Source organism: Canis lupus, chromosome 2, assembly GCF_011100685.1.
Source record: "Canis lupus familiaris isolate Mischka breed German Shepherd chromosome 2, alternate assembly UU_Cfam_GSD_1.0, whole genome shotgun sequence".
NCBI classification, from domain to species: Eukaryota; Metazoa; Chordata; class Mammalia; order Carnivora; family Canidae; genus Canis; species Canis lupus.
Window position 1 is genome coordinate 30554329 of NC_049223.1, and position 15853 is coordinate 30570181.

A 15853-nucleotide genomic window follows, 5' to 3' on the forward strand; every position below is an offset into this window, starting at 1 on the left:
CAGTGTAGACCAAGTCAGGTACCAATAACGGGTGCTTTCTAAAAGCAAAGTGTCAATTAAACAGCCCTGCCTGGCACTGAGAGGAGGACACTCGTAAAGAGAGAAGAGCCTTTCCGTGTGTCCTTGAGCCATTGACTGAGGTGTCTTTGTCTCTATTCCTGCTTTCAAAAAGTCAGAAATAAAACATGTTTCTAAAATTACTTAAGGACCCCTGGTAGAAAGGTGAGGGATTCCACTGGCATCTTTATGGGCCAGTGCAGCAGAGGCATAAAGGCTGTGGAGAAAAAGCACTTTGCCTAGCAAGAAGTGGTTTCAAACCCAACCGCAAATTAAATGCAAATTTAAAATTAAATTTAATCTTATTATGTCAGGCCCTCCAAAAAGCCATTTCCTTGGGTATTTGAACTTGGAGGTCATGCTCATTTTGAGAGTATATAAATTTTTAAAAAGCTACGGTTATTTATAAATTATTGGTTATATACTTTAAAACGTTGCAACTTGAGCTCCACGGGTTAAGTGATGGAACATAAAACCTTCAGAGGAACATGAGTTAGTTACAGTCCAAGGGTCGTAAGGTCAAGTTGTAGGGTTGATTCCATTTTTACTTCAAAGATGAGGAAACGAGATCATGGAGTTGACCCTTAGCTGGGGTGAAATCTTTAAAATTTACATATCTTTCGGTGGACCACTGTCACAGAATCAGAGATAAAGCCATCAGTATATGGGTTAGTTGATTTAATTTTCAAGTTCTTGTTGCATGCTCTTTACTTTGAAAGGAATAATACGATTTAAAGTGGCTTTTATTTTTAAAAATGTGAAATAATTTCCCTATTGTTGAGGGCATCATGCCCTCGAATTTAATAAATGTGACCCCTTAAGTTTTTCTGCTTTTTTAAAATATGGTTAGTTTTTAAACATAGCCCTCCATTCCTAACACTACTCCCATCAAGATGTGGGGTGTCTGTCCCCCCCCCCTTGAATCTGTGCTCTGCATCAACCTGACCCATTGACTACGGTAGAAAGGAAACTGCCAGGTTCTAGATCCAGATCCCAAGAAACGGTCATCCCTACTTCTTCTCTTCAGGGAGAAAGTCCAAGACCCAAGGAGAGATCCACAGAAAAGTGACCACAGCCCTCAGCCCGTCCACCGCAGCCAAGCTCCCAGCCAACACCCCACAACACCTTGCCAGCCATGCTGGGGTGCCATCTTAGGAGTGCGTCCTCACAGATCACCCCAGACCACATCCTGGGCTTGCACAAATCACAGATCCAGGAACGAGACAAATCATTGCTCTTGTTGGATGCCATGCAACGTCCGGAGGATGTGCTATGCAGCTCCCGACACCAGAAGAGATGGGAGTACCGGAAGCAGGCTGTTGCCATGACAAATCTTGACCTAAGGGGCACCGGCTCTGGGACAGCAGCGTGTAGAAGTTCTAAGGGACTTGAGAAGAGTTTTAGTAAAGTCTTAAAGAGCCTAGAAAACAGGAATAGCCTGGAGGAGAGTGTCAGTGGGAGTCTAAGCTCTCGAGGCACCGTCTCTGAAGCATCAAGAAACAGGAGAAAGGAGTCATGAAAGTTGAAGAGAGGCGCTCTGGTGAAGCAGACAGGCTGGTGAGCCTTCTGGTGCCGAAATCATGTGAAACCTGGAAAGCGCTATGTCAGTCAGCTCGGCCGCCGTAAAAGAGCATCACAGACATTTCTCTCTCAGGGTTCTGGAGGCTGGAATTCCAAGATTACGTGCTGGGGGGGTTGGTTCCTGATGACAACTCCCTTCCGGTCTTGCAGACGTTGTGTCCTTATGAGGCCCTTCTTCTCTGTGAGTGGAAAGAAAGGGAAGATACTTCTTTGGTGTCTTTTCGTCTGCTTATTGGGTCAGGGTCACACCCTGATAACTTCATTTAATCCTAACTAACTCCTGAAGGGCCCCATCTCCACATGGGGAGTTAGGGCTTCAGCATATAGATTTGACGGGGACACAAGTCATTCTATAACATGCACCTAGTGAGCTAAATGACCTAGCTAAGGTGAATCCCAGTCAAAATATTAAAACATCCAATGGCATTTGTTTGTTGCCTGGGATAATATGCAAGATGAAATAAATACACAGAAGCATAAACTCTTAACTATAAAGGATGCAGGATTGGCCGAGTTGACAGATAAAAGATTTTCTCCTTGGGATGCCTGGGAGGCTCAGCGGTTGAGCATCTGCCTTCAGCTCAGGTGTGATCCCAAGGTCCTGGGATCGAATCCCACATCGGGCTCCTCACAGGAAGCCTGCTTCTCCCTCTGCCTGTGTCTCTGCCTCTCTCTGTGTGTCTCTCAGGAATAAATAAATCCTAAAAAAAAAAAAAAATGTTTTTTTCTCCTTCCCTGCCTCTCCAGATAACAAAAGATTGCACGGCACCTGGTCTTTATAACTTCTAGCAAGATATGATCCTATAATAATAGGCCCAGGGTTTTAGCCAGTGGGAATGGACTGACCTTGAGACTGGCAACGCAGCTGGATTCTAAGACCAGTATTCTGATCTAATGGTTGATATCATTTGTGGGTATTTAGTTCCCCTTCCTAGAAGGTTTTTTGTTTTGTTTTGTTTTGTTTTTTAATTATGACAGGTCATCTTTTCTTGATAAGTGTTTTTGGTATCTTTTATAAGAATGATTCTGGAACTCCCCTGGCCCAAAGTTTTATCACACCCATCAGTCTAACTTGGGTCTGATGGTGGATCAGTAAGCCTTTACTGATGTGACGAACAGGCCATCATCCATCCACACTAGTGAGTTTGAGAGTCTCCAGAATGTGCAACTTGACTCCAGGATGATTTTTCACATAGGCAGGGAGATGACCGGGTAGTTCATCCACCTACAATGGTAACAAGAGCAACCACCACCACCCCAGAACTAATGCGTGCTGGTTCTCATGGTGGATCGGGCACTGACCCGAGCACGTCGCAAGCACTCACTGATTTCATTCCCAGAACAACCTATTAGTTAAATATTGTTTTATCATCCTCATTTTGCAGAAAAGTAAAAATCCCTCTTTACTCAACATGTTGGCTTTTACTCAACATGTCGGCTGAGTTGCACCCAAACTGAGGCATGGAGTTTCAATAATTTGACTGAGTTTACAAGACTGTTAACAGGAGGTTGAGCCAAGATTCCAAACCAGATACTCTCAAGGCCAAGACTATTCAATTGAAGAATACAAGATGCATGGGGAGGCCGAAAATTCATTCCACCTACTACCATGAGTTTACACTCCCAGTAAAACTGGTCTCAGCTCTTAGAAGCTCAAAAACCAGAGGCATTTAAGTCCTCAGTAGCCATATTATTTTAATATGGCTTCATCAGCAGCTATCACATTTCATTATAAATCCTTGGTTCCGTGTGTTTCTGTATCTTTGAAGCATTAGGCATGTCTAGGTTGGGGTCCTGAGCATGTAATAAGTATAATATTTTAATCAATTCAAAGTGAAACATAAATGAGTTAGGGTAATAAGCCCTAATAGGTTAGCCTGGGCTTCAGGTGAGGCAACCCCAGAGCCGAAGGTGGGCACTGCTTTCTCAGCACTTTCCTCCACACCAACTTCATCATCCTTCAAGGGGTCTGGCCATACCACTTCCTGCTCAAGGCTTGGCACACACCTAAGCCAGGCTAATTTTTTTTTAAGATTTTATTTATTTATTCATGAGACACAGAGAGAGAGAGAGGCAGAGACACACACAGGCAGAGGGAGAAACAGGCCCCTGCAGGGAGGTGCCCAACCGCTGAGCTCCCCCAGGCGTCCCTGGGCTAACTCTTTTTTTAAAAAGTTTAGGTTGGGGATGCATTTGTAATAAAACTCAAGACTGATGAGGACAAAGAAATGTTTTTAGGAAAACAAAAAAACAAAAAAACAAAACCTCCAAGGCTCTAGACTAGCGACCGCCTATCAGATGCTGTCTCACTCCTCCCCCCACCACGCAGACCTACTCTGAGCAGAGCCAGCAAACCAGCCCCAATGGCTGGAGCAGCGCACGGGGTGGAAGAGCCAGACTCAGGAGCAAAAGGCCCCTGGGAGCTGGGGAGCAGCAAGGAGCATTGGAGAGGCAGACCCAGAGGCAGCCCGCGCCCGCCAGCCAGGCCGAGCAGGTGCAAGGATGACATGAAGGGGTGAAGCCTGTCCTGTAGATGCAACCCACCCCGAGGAGAGGACTCTGCACGTGCTGTGGGTGCCCTGGTGCACTTTGTTAGGAACATTCTACTGAAGCATTTGCTCCCTGCTCTGCAGAGACCCTCATAAGGAGGCCCGAGCTCGGGCCATGGGGAGCACCGCCTGTGTCTCATGGTCGCGCTGCGTTGTCATTCCTTCTTTAAAAGTTTATCCTCTCCCTTTGTCCCTCTGTTCTCAAAATACACACAGGGTGACTTTCAGAAGTTGCTAGAAGGAGTGGCTTGGGTCTGTTCCCTTTTGTCTGCCTCCCTCATGGCCTGCTACCTGGGTGTCTCCGTCTTGCTCCAAGCCCCATGCCAGTCCGTCTGGGATCTTGAAAGTGTCCCCTTCCGCTCCCCCAGAGCGTTGAAAAGCAGGGGCCTTGACAGACTCCTGTGGGACCACATTCGGGGGTGGGTTGAGAATTCCTGAAGAGCTAATGAGACCCGCAGCGCCGGGCTGGGGACCAGCAGGGCAGGCCCCGCACGAGGGGAACGCGTTTTCCGAAGGGCTGCAGGCCAAGGCCAAGTGCGTCCCATGGTGAAGCGTGGAGACCTCAAAGACTCGTTTTCTCGCTGGCCTAGATTTCGGATTTCTCTATTAAGACCAGGGTGCCATGCCCTGGCAGGCAGCTAACCCTTTTTCTTTTTTTAAGAAATAAAAATGGATATAGAGAAAGAGGGGAATCCAAAAATAGGATTTGTCTTCTAATCAGAAAGAAATCCCACCAGCCTAGCAGAGTCCAGATATATACAGTTTGCTTAAAATGTTTAAAAGGGGGAAAAAAAAAAGAGAGAGAGAAGGAAGAAAAAGGTTCTTTTATTTTGGATTTGCTTCACTCTTTCTGAAGACCCCTTCCTGAAGCCTTAAAAAAAGATAGGATTTTGTGTGTCTGAGTTCTTTTAAAAATCACCCCACATTATTTGAGAGAAAAATCAGCTGGAGGCTTTTTCTGCCAAAAAAAAAAAAAAAAAAAAAAAAGGTGTTTAATTTCATACTCTGGGCAGCAGCACCAGCAATTATGAAAGTGGCCACCAGCAGGTAAAGGGAAATTTATAAAGTTGTTTTGTAAAGATTCAGAATACAGGCTCCATTTGCTGGACTGTCCCCTGGCCAAAGACGTGCCTTTCGGCGTCTAACAGACTTTCCTGGAGTGTTTCTCTAACTCAAAATACGGTTTCATGGAACCTTGATGGCAAGATTCCCACATGTGTGTCTCCCGGGTTGTGTTCCTCTCTCACAACAGTGTGGAGTGGCGACTCGGTGTGCGTGCGTGGAAAATACGCGATGCTGAAACGGGTCCTGCCAACATCCCTCGTCACAACAAGAGCTAGTGCTTGGATGGACTCGCCATGTGCCCGACACCGTCACCGCATTTGACGCCTTTTACCGGGTTCATGCTTTGCATGGAACCAACAGCACCATTGGTCTCGCCACATGCAGAGGAGGGACCCAAGGCATCCGACATTTGGGGGTCTCGCTCCGGATCTCAGAAGTGACCGTCGGCAGGGGCAGGATTGCCCCTCGGGGATCGGCCGCACGGAGCCTACCCCAGAACGCCTGCCCACCCGGCTCCCTCCTTCACGACAGCGAAGGGCTTTCCTCTGGCTTACTGCCAGGCCCTGGGCCTGTCTCCGCTCTAGACTCTAGAATGAGGCCTAACCACTCTTTCAGAAAGAAAGCCTGAACCTCAGACGGCTGCGACCACATGGTGTCCGCGTCCTGTGTGCTTTGTCCTGCTCCACACACCTTCAAATTCATCAGGTCGCTCACATCGACAATCGGTTCTGCACACAAATGTCCCTACTACAGCCGCGGAGTCGGGGCGGTGTGAGTGTCAGAGGGGTGGAGGTGGTGTGGCCCGGGCAGGGGCAGGTGGCTCCTGGCGTGGACGGAAGTCTCCGTTCTGACCTGGGTGGTGAAGTGACCCGGGGACATGTGTGAAAATGCACTGATCTGTGTGCTTCTCGGCAGCGTCCGCCTCTGTAAACAGAAGACAGTGGGGACAAAATGTTTAAAAGAAGCCGGTGTTGTTACAGCATTTCCCTGCTTCAAAGTCTTAAACAATTTCCCACCAGCATGAGATAAAAAATCCTTTTCAAGCTTCTACGGCCTGCCCCGGCGTGGTGTCCTCCCTTGGGGTCATCTCTCTCTCTCTCTCTCTCTCTCATTCTCTCTCTCTCTCTGGCCCAAACCCATGAGGCAGGGGGTCCCCCCTATTCTAGAGCCCTCCCAAGTCTGCCCCTCCTCCCTCCCAGTCATGCTCCCATCTCCAGCCAGAACATCATCTGTCTGCTTGGTCTACACCAACTCTTTATTTTGACATCAGGTTCAACAGGAAAAATTAGATCACTTAAAAAATCTCCTCTGGTGGTAGTAGGTACCTCTCTGTGTGAGCATTTTCATGGTTACAATTTTGTATTGTTTCACCGCTATCATTGTTCCTTTGTCTTATTTTTAAGTAGACTTCATTATTCAGAGCAGTCTTGGGCTCGCAGCAAAATGGAACAGAAAAGTAGAGATTCCCCTGAGAACCCCCAGCCCCACACGTGCGTGGCCCACTGTCAGCTGCAGGCACCATACACTGGGTTTTATAAATCGTCCTAATGGACGAATGTGTGCTTCCCTTCTGGCTAGAAAACCCCATAAGGGCAGGAGCTAGACCAATTTTTGTTCAGATTGACTTCCATCCCCTTCCTGATGATGCACACTGACTTCATACGTGTTTGTTTTAATAAGTGGGTTGGTGAGCTCCTTTTGGATTCCAGATCCAAGGCTCAACCTAGCTCACAGTGCGGGCCTGCAAATCGGACTCAAACGCTTGTGACTGGTTATGCAAAAGGAAGTTTTATTTTCTTTTTAGGCAGGAGGACCTATGTAGAGTGATTGTTTTTTTAAAGGCTTCCATTCCTGCAAAAGGTGGTGGGGCCAGAGGAGGAGACATCAGGAACTTGGAAGTTTGTACATTTATAAATGAGTGAAAGTTCACTTGAAATTGTACTTTGCTACTTCTGAAAGGTTACACAGCTTCTTTGGAATTGGAAGGTATAATTGTAAGTGTAATAATTATCTTCCTGTTCTGCTTGTAGTGAACATCTGAGGGATGGTCCACACTGGAGTCAGTGTCCTGGCAACTGTGACTCGATATAAGGGTGGGGGGAAAATAAAGAATAAAAAAAGGAAGGAAGGAAGGAAGGAAGGAAGGAAGGAACAAAGGAAGGAAAAAAGGAAGGAAAAAAGAAAGAAGGCAAGAAGGAAGGGAGGAAGGAACAGAAGGACGGACAGGAGCAGGGAAGGAAGGGAAATCTCCATCACCATATAGAATTGGACCAGGAAGATGGTCCATCGCTGCTCCTTCCAGGCTCACCCTGGTCACCAGGAGCATCTACTTGCCCACATAGTTGTATAGAACCTTCCCTAGTCTTATTGAAGCCAGATTCCCTGATATTTTCTGTTTTATTCCATCTGATTCAGTTCCATTATATTCTACAATATTTTAATCTATTATATTCTATGCAATTCTACTTTCAAATGCCGTGTTGCCACCCACTAAATTAACTTAATTAAAAGGCAGGGTGACATGCCTTTTGAACAAGTCTCCAAGATGCTGGAATGGGTGTTTTCGAAGTAGACCCAACTGAGCTAAAACAGGAACTCTGGTCAAATCGTCCCACGGCCTCCGTGAAATCAGCTGCCTCGTTTTAATTGGGCTGCATTTCCGCTCTTCGGTGCCATGTTTTGTCAATATGCCTGTTCTTCCCCAGAGCTGTGAGCTACAGTGATTGTAAAGGCCCAGCATAAATCTCCTAAATAAATACAGAGGAAATCTTTTCCAAAGTTTTCCTGAAGTTTGGTGTCAATCGGGGATGCAGAGCAGAAGCACATGGTCGCAGACACCTGTTCCATGAGGAGAGGCCCCTTTGCAGTCAAGAGCCGCTCAGAAGCTTTAACCTAAATTATGCACCATTTAAAAGTCCTGAAATGAATTAAACACCACACGAATCAATTGCCAAGTGAAAACCACACATCCATCTGTTCAGTTCTGTGACTCAGACACGTACGTAAACCTCCAGTCAACTCAGTACCATTGAGGGCCAAGAATGTCCGGATGACTCGATCAATTAGTAAAAGTGATAATGCATATGGATAAGTCTAGACATGTTTATTTACTATTTTCCTGGGGATAGCTACGGAAATCAACTGACTGTCTAACTTTACAATCCGTTGTTACGGCAACGCCTGTAAATGCCAGTTTAACTACCGGCTAGAGAAGCGGTGGAAATCTGTTTAACTAGCACTGGGTGTTAACAAGGCAAGGGCAAGAGTCTCCTGTTTGCTGATTTCCGGAGATGGCAGCCTATTTACGGCTCAAGAAATGTCCACCGAGGAGTGATTGAAGGCACGACTCAAGTTTATTCAGAATTTTTTTGCTAGAAGTTGAAAGAGATGAATCCAAATTTCTTACAACTCTAAGAACCCATAGCAACCGTGAGAAAAGCTCCCCCTCTATGCTCATCTTTCTGGATCATTTCTAGCAGGATCCACAGGTTTTTTTCAGCTCTAATAATTTCCCTTCTGTCGACTTTATAGGGTCTCGGCCCTGCCCACAGAATCCTGCTCTTGCTGGAATCTTGTCTACCAACCTGAACAATGTTTTTTTTTTTTTTTTTCATTATTTTTCATTTTATTGTTCATTGTCCTGGGGCTGAGCACTCTCTCTACATCAGCTGTTCTCATCTCAATAGAGACTGATGATTGTCCTCTAATATTCCTTCTCTTGATGTTCCAACTCCTGGATTTTATGTTGACAAATGCCCATAATAGACCCTCTAAAGTGAAGCTAAATGTGAAGGAAAGTGCCATGTGGCAGCTTCTAGGGGGTTCCTCAAAATGAGTCTTTTTATATTATCCCATATCCTGCTAATTGGAACATAGATGTGATGACCAGTACCCCCGCCCCTTTTTGGACCATGAGGATGAGTTTCCACCCTAAGGATGGCAGAGTGTGGCTCTCTCAGGTCTTCAGAGAACTGAGTTCTCCTACTATGTTTGGGTCCCCTACCTCCAAGTCTCTATGTGAGACAACACTTCCAGCATACCTGAATTTTCAGGCTAGAAGAGAGAGGTTGCATGGCTGCTTAAAATGCCAGGCTATGTGCAACTGTGCAATTGGGGTTCTCTGGGCCTCAGGCAAAACATGGAGAGGGAATGAGCCAGGGGCATCTCTCTAGCTACCACGAAGCAAAAGATAGCTGTCAATTGTGTTCAAATAAATGGCCCAGACCAGGTTTTGATGCCAATCAAAGCCACAATGAGATATCACCTTGCACCTGCAGGAATGGCTAAACTCAAAAAGACAAGACACAACAAGTGTTGGTGACAGTGTGGAAAAAAATGGAACCCTCGTGCACTCTTGGTGGGCATGTAAGTTGATGCAGCCCCCATGGAAAACAGCATGGAGATTCTTCAAAAAACTTGAAAATACCCCATGACCCAGAAACTCCACTACTGGCTATTTACCCAAAGAAAATCAAAACACTAATTTGAAAAGATATATGCAGTCCTCTGTTTATAGCAGCATTTTTTTTATAGTAGCCAAGATATGAAAGCAGCCCAAGACTCCATCAGTAGATGAATCAATAAAGAAGATGTGGTGCATACATACAATGGAATATCACTTGGCCATTAAAAAAGAATAAGACCTTACAATTTATGACAGGATGGATGGACCAAGAGCATATCATGCTAGATAGAATAAGTCAGGCAGAGAAAGACGCATACCATATGATCTCACTCATATATGCAGTCTAAAAAACAACACAAAAAGAATAAACTAACAAAAATTAGAAAACAGACCCACAAATACAGAGAACAGAAAGATGGTCATCAGAGGGGAGGGAGGAGTTCAGCAAAATGAGTGAAGGGGAATGGGAGGTGTAGACCTCTAGCTACCGGACAATGAAGTCATGGGAGTAACAGGTGCAACACAGGGATATACTCAGTGAGGTGGTAATAGTGCAGCTTGGTGGCAGATGGCGGGTCCACCTGGGAGACCAGAGCATGACATGGAGAGAAGTGGAATCACTATGTCGTACACCTGAAACTACCATCACGTTGTATGTCATCTATGCTCAAACATTTTTTTCTTTGAAATGGTCCAGGCCCTGTACATGCTAAATACAGCAAGTTTTACACGATGTTGGGATTTGGGCCTTGAATTTATCATTTACTTCTTCATCCATTACTTAAAATTCATCAGCGCTGATTCAGCCCTTTTCCCCAAACACGCTTGTGACGTGCAGCCCCCCTGTAAATACGTCCTCAGTTCTATCTCCAGTGTCTATGGCTTTCAAGTCAGTGCCTGGCCTTTTTATAGCTGTGAACTCCTTTCAAAGTCAATACTAAAAAGGAAGTCAGCATCGGTTAATCAAATCGTCTTCTTTATTGAACTTGCATTTGATGTATGAAATCTTTCCAGATGAATGGTAATGTTTTGTTTTATTAGAGATTAGCTCCCACTACTGTTTTCAGAGAACTTTCTGGCTTCTTTCCTCGGGAACTTGCTTTTCAAAGCAGCCCCGGAGACTCCAAACTCAGAGGCTCTCAGCAAAGGGCATGTGAAACAGCGTCTGTACCCCCTTCCCGCACCCCCACTACCAGAGTAGGGGCTCCTTTTGATGTTGTCTTGTTGCTGGATGAGCACATCAAAGCCCTCCCGATGCCTGGCAGCCGAGCGCCAGCAGAGCAGCAGCACCCTAGAAGCTACATGGGGAGCAGAGAGATTACTCTCGGTTAGAAATGTGGGCCGCAACATCTCCTTAGGGCGGTAACAGCCACGTCTCTAGCTGAACTTGGGGCTCATCTGTCTTGACATCCTTCTGACTTGACAATACTCCCTAACTGCCACTAGGCTTGCAAGAACTTTCTCTCTCTCTCTCTCTCTTTTTTTTTATAGTGTCAGCAAAATAACCCAAGACAGTATGCTCTAATATTTTTAATGCCTTCATACTTAAGACATGGAATTGTTTTTGCATTTTTGTTAAAAGGTTGGAGGACAGTAGTGAAGTACGAAATTTTGCATAGAGATTGGCATGAGTGGCAAAACGTTTTCTCGTGTGCCTTGACACTTGCTGTCCCGTGACCGGTGTTAGGATTCCCACAAAACGCTTTAAGCGCTCGAGATCCTTCCCTCAATAGCTCCACAGAAGCCTGGAGTTGAAGCGATGGGAAGTCACCTTGGAGAACTTGGAGCAAGTGCCCTTGCTCACTGGGCAGGCACGGAAAGCAGGCTTCTGGCCGGTGGGGAGGGGGGGTCACGTGCCATGGGGCAGCGCCCACTCTGGCGGGGAGAGGCAGCCGGGGGAGCTGGGAGCTGGATACCCGCTTCCTCTTGGTGACGCGGCCAGCTCTGCCCAACACCCAGCTTGCTCGGGTCCCAGGCAGTGTCTTCCAGAATCTGTCACAGGGACCACAGGCCTTCAAATATAACCAGGACCACAAACCCAGACGTAAGAAAAGGGATCTTGTCCCCTTTGGAGTCCCCAGGGAGTTAGGTCCTCTGGTGCCCAAGAGCCTCAGGCTCAAAAGTAGGAACAGGATTTTCACAGCAATTGTAGTCAAGCCCAGGCGGATTAGACTCAGAGACCAGTCCCTCTGTTTTATATTAGTTCGGGTCAGGCTAGTTTATTCTATTTCATTCTACTTTATTTACTTTCACTTTATTTTATTATAGTTTACTTTTATTTTTATTTTACTTTACTTTATGTACTTTATTTTATTTTACTTAACTTTGAACACCAGTGGAGACGCCTCTTACCACATGCCCACAAGGTCCCGATTTCTGTGGCGCGGCTCCCTGGAGGGCCTGGGCAGGGCTCAGACTCCCACCAGGGGTGCGACTGCCACCCGGGAGGACTCACACTTCAGAGGAGAGGATATCCTTCAGGTCGAGTGATAACTGAATCAATCAAGCCAAAACCCAAAAAAGCAAACCTGCCTCTTCAAGGAAAAAAAACAAATTATGAAGATGTGTTTTCCCTACCAATCTTCCTTGGGATACAGGCCTGGGTCCTTGGTTGTTGGCACCTGCAGCCATCTGCGGGTCCAAGCACAACCCTGGATGGAGACAGAGACAGCAGCTTGTACCAGCCAGATGTTGGGAAGGGTAGTAGGGCCAAGTGAGTAGGAAGCCAGGGGGGATGGGCAGAAACTTCAGGATACAGGACCTTGGACCCAGAGCCCAGGACCAAGAATCCAAGACCAAGGATATAAGAGCAGGACCTAAGAGCCCAGGATCCAGGACTAAGGATGTAGGACTAGGACCTCAGAACTCAGGACCCAGGACCAAGGATGTAGGGAATGGGATCACAGAGCCCAGAATCCAGGACTCAGGATGCAGGAGTAGGACCCAGCATCCAAGAGTCAAGATGCAGGACCCAGGGCCCAGGTGATATCAGCCTTGGGCCTTCTGGGCACAGCCTGGCCCCTTGCTGGTTTCCTGAGACCAAGTTCACAGGAGACACAGCTAGCCAACCTCTTCTGTGAGCATCGTTTTATCTTACTCAGTCCCACACCCCAGCTCTGGGCATTTTGCCCTGTAAATAGGAGATGTTGGATTAATAAACATTTGTCTCATTCAACAAAGAGTTATTGAGTACTCTCTGGGTTATTCAGTCCTAGGAATATACTAAGAAACAGTAGAAAAAGTCCAGGCTCTTATAAAATTTGCATTCTAATCACATTTATGCTCCAATTAGTAATTAAATAACTAAGCTATCAAGCTCACCTAAGTGAAGAAAAGCCCAAGAATGTATTAGATGGAGATATTGGGGGGTCGCGCTGGGCAGGTGGGAGCTACTTTAAATGAGTCTTAGGAGATGCCTGTCGGAGGCCATGCCAGTTGACCTCAGACCTGAGCAGCAAGAAGGAATGAGACAAGTAAGAGGCAAAAACCATGTCTCACACAGAGACAGCCAAACTCCAGCAGCAGGAACAAGCTCAGGCAAGGGTGTTGGTCTCACTCAAACCTGAGAGCTCTAATGGGGGTCTTTGTCTGCTTAGGCTCTGTCACAGAACACCACAGGCTGGGTGCTTTCAAACAACAGATGCTTCTTCTTCACTGTCTGGAGGATGAAGGTCCAGGATCAAGGTCCCAGCAACTCTGGGGTCTCATGACCCCACTCCCTGGTCCATGGATGGTACCTTCTTGCTGTGTCCTTACAAGGTGGGTGGTGTCAGGCGGGCTCTCTGAGGTCTCTTTTATGAAGACAGTAATCCCATCATGGGGACTCCACCATGATGAGGTGACCTCATCACCTCCCAAAGGCCCTACCTCCCAACACCATCATAATGGGGGTTAGGATTCAACATATGAATTTTGGGGATCACCAACAGTTGTCCTAACACAGGGATTCGAGGGACGTAACGAGCTTATACACAGAAGGAACAGCACCTGCTGGGTCTTGGAGTCCCAGTCAAGAGTGGGGGTGTTACTCCAAGGAAGTGGGAAGCTATAGATGAGATGGTTAGGAACTCGAGACATGTGTGATCTCCCTCAGGTCTTGGAGAGAACATGCTGGAGGGAGGGTGTCAGAAGAGAGGATGCTGAGTTGAATGAATATCGCTGAGCAGATTCTAAAAGGAAATGTTTGATTCCTTCTTATACATCTTGATGGATGCATGGGAACACAGTGAGCATCCACATTGTGCAATTTTCAAGGCCTCTGTCCCCACCCTGGAGGCTGAACAAGGCTGCTGGCTGCTTCCCTTGGAGCACCGAGCTACTCAAACTGGTGGCAAAGGAAATACAGAAAATGCCTAAATGAGTCTACTGGGATTTCAGTCATAAACATCATTTATATATTTTCCGAGTTCTGGTGGGAGCTCTTCACAGCCAGCCCATTTCCCCTCTTGTTCCTGCTAAACTTTATTCTCAGTAAATTCTCACCAGTCCCACTTGAACCCCCATCCAGGTTGGGTCTGCGAGTCTATTCTAAACCATGTTTACCAAAGGTTTACAACTTGGCTGCAAATACCAGTTGGCACCGAAACTGGAAACTTGGCATGAGCCATTTGGCATAAACATTGCCCGGAAGCAGTTTTTCTATCTAAATCTGAGAAAAACAGGCTAGGTCATTTTCCAGTTATTTGTGTTATTCATGCATAAATAAAATGAAGCCTGACAGCTTCAAACAGTTGTTTGCTTTTGAGCTCTTCAAAAATAGATTCGATCCAAGAAAAGTAACATTTGGTAAACAAATACTCCATGACGGACTGTAAAAAAAAAAAAAAAAGGGAAAGGAAAAGAAAAAAAAAAGTGGACTGGAGTACATTAAATAGAAAGGGAAAATGAAAATGTTTCAAAAGTCATTTTGTGTCAGAAAGTAGGAGCTCGGCGAGGTGATTAGATGGATTCGAGAGGCACATTCAGAGAGGCCTGTTTGAAAGCGTAAACAAGCCAAAGATAGGCTTTCAATTGAAGTAAAACTATTAAAATCTGAGCTCATCCTAAAACACAAGGTGACTAAATCTGTGACATTCAAACAAGAAAGAAACAAATTATTTTTAAGTGAGTTTTCTAAGAACAGTGGTTAGAAGGAAGAAAATATATGAATGGCACATGAAAATGTGCTAATGCAAAAAACAAAACAAAACAAAAAAACAAACTAATGGCGACGTCTGAGGTCCCTCTGCCCATCTATGTGATGCATTGAAAATCTAGAAATGTAGCCTGTGGGCTTCGAATTCCTGCAGCCAGCAGTAGCTCTCTAAAAAGAGAACGTGACGGTCCAGACCTCGCTCCAAAGAAAGCCTTTCTGGCAAATTTAAAAGTCAGCCTTGACGTCAAGCGATTCTTGACAACACTGGCTTTGAGCTCCGCGGAGCGTGGGCAGAATGGACTTTCACTCCGGCCACCCTATCAGCGGCTGACTGCAAAGACCATGTAGGGCAAAATAAAACCAAGCCAACTCAAACAGAAAGTAAAAATAAGTCAGAGAGGAAAGAAGGCAGGATGGAGAAGACAGCTCGCCACGGGCCCACCTAGAACACGTGTTCTCTACGGAAGGGATTGTTTTCATAGTTTTGCTCTGAGTGGTTGCGCCTTTCAAATGGTTTGTGGATTTTGTTTGTTTGCTTGTTTTGGTTATTTTTAGCTGTTGTCCATGCTCAGATCAGATGCACGAGAGTACATCCATGATTACTCTTGATTAAAAAAAAAAAAAAAATGCTTTTAGGTAGACCGCTAGCAGCACAGTATCTATCATCTGATAGTGGAAGGGTTCGCCACCTGGCAAATTGACCTGAAGGACACCCTCTTGCCATCGCCTGGCCTGTACCACCAAAGCAGTTCACCCTGGATTGGCAAGTAAGGCTAAAAATACGCTCCTGGGACGCCTCTCAGAGCCATTTTGCTCCCTCAAACCATCACGATACCCCAAGAATCTCCGGGCCCCAGGCCGCTGGTGTTCTCGCTGCAGGAAAAGCATCTGTTTACCCTACTACCTAGGTCGTGGCCATGGCACTGACCCGGCATGGAGACTGCAACTTGTCACAAGATTTGTGAAACATGTTTTTTTAAGATTTTATTTATTTATTTGAGACAGAGAGAGAGGAGGCATGAGTGGGGGGGGGAGGGACAGAGGGACAGGAAGAGCCAGACT

General features: G+C 46.1%; 1 long non-coding RNA gene across 1 annotated transcript in view; it reads right to left on the reverse strand.

The window, feature by feature from the left end:
* Positions 1–460: 460 nt before the first annotated feature.
* The window catches only part of LOC102156436, a 30138-nt gene continuing 14745 nt past the window's right edge, over positions 461–15853 (reverse strand). Inside the window, exons 2-3 of the long non-coding RNA XR_005355394.1 lie at positions 5943–6176; positions 461–1817 (exon numbers count right to left, since the gene is read on the reverse strand). This is a non-coding gene — a long non-coding RNA (uncharacterized LOC102156436). The remainder of the gene's footprint in view (positions 1818–5942; positions 6177–15853) is intronic.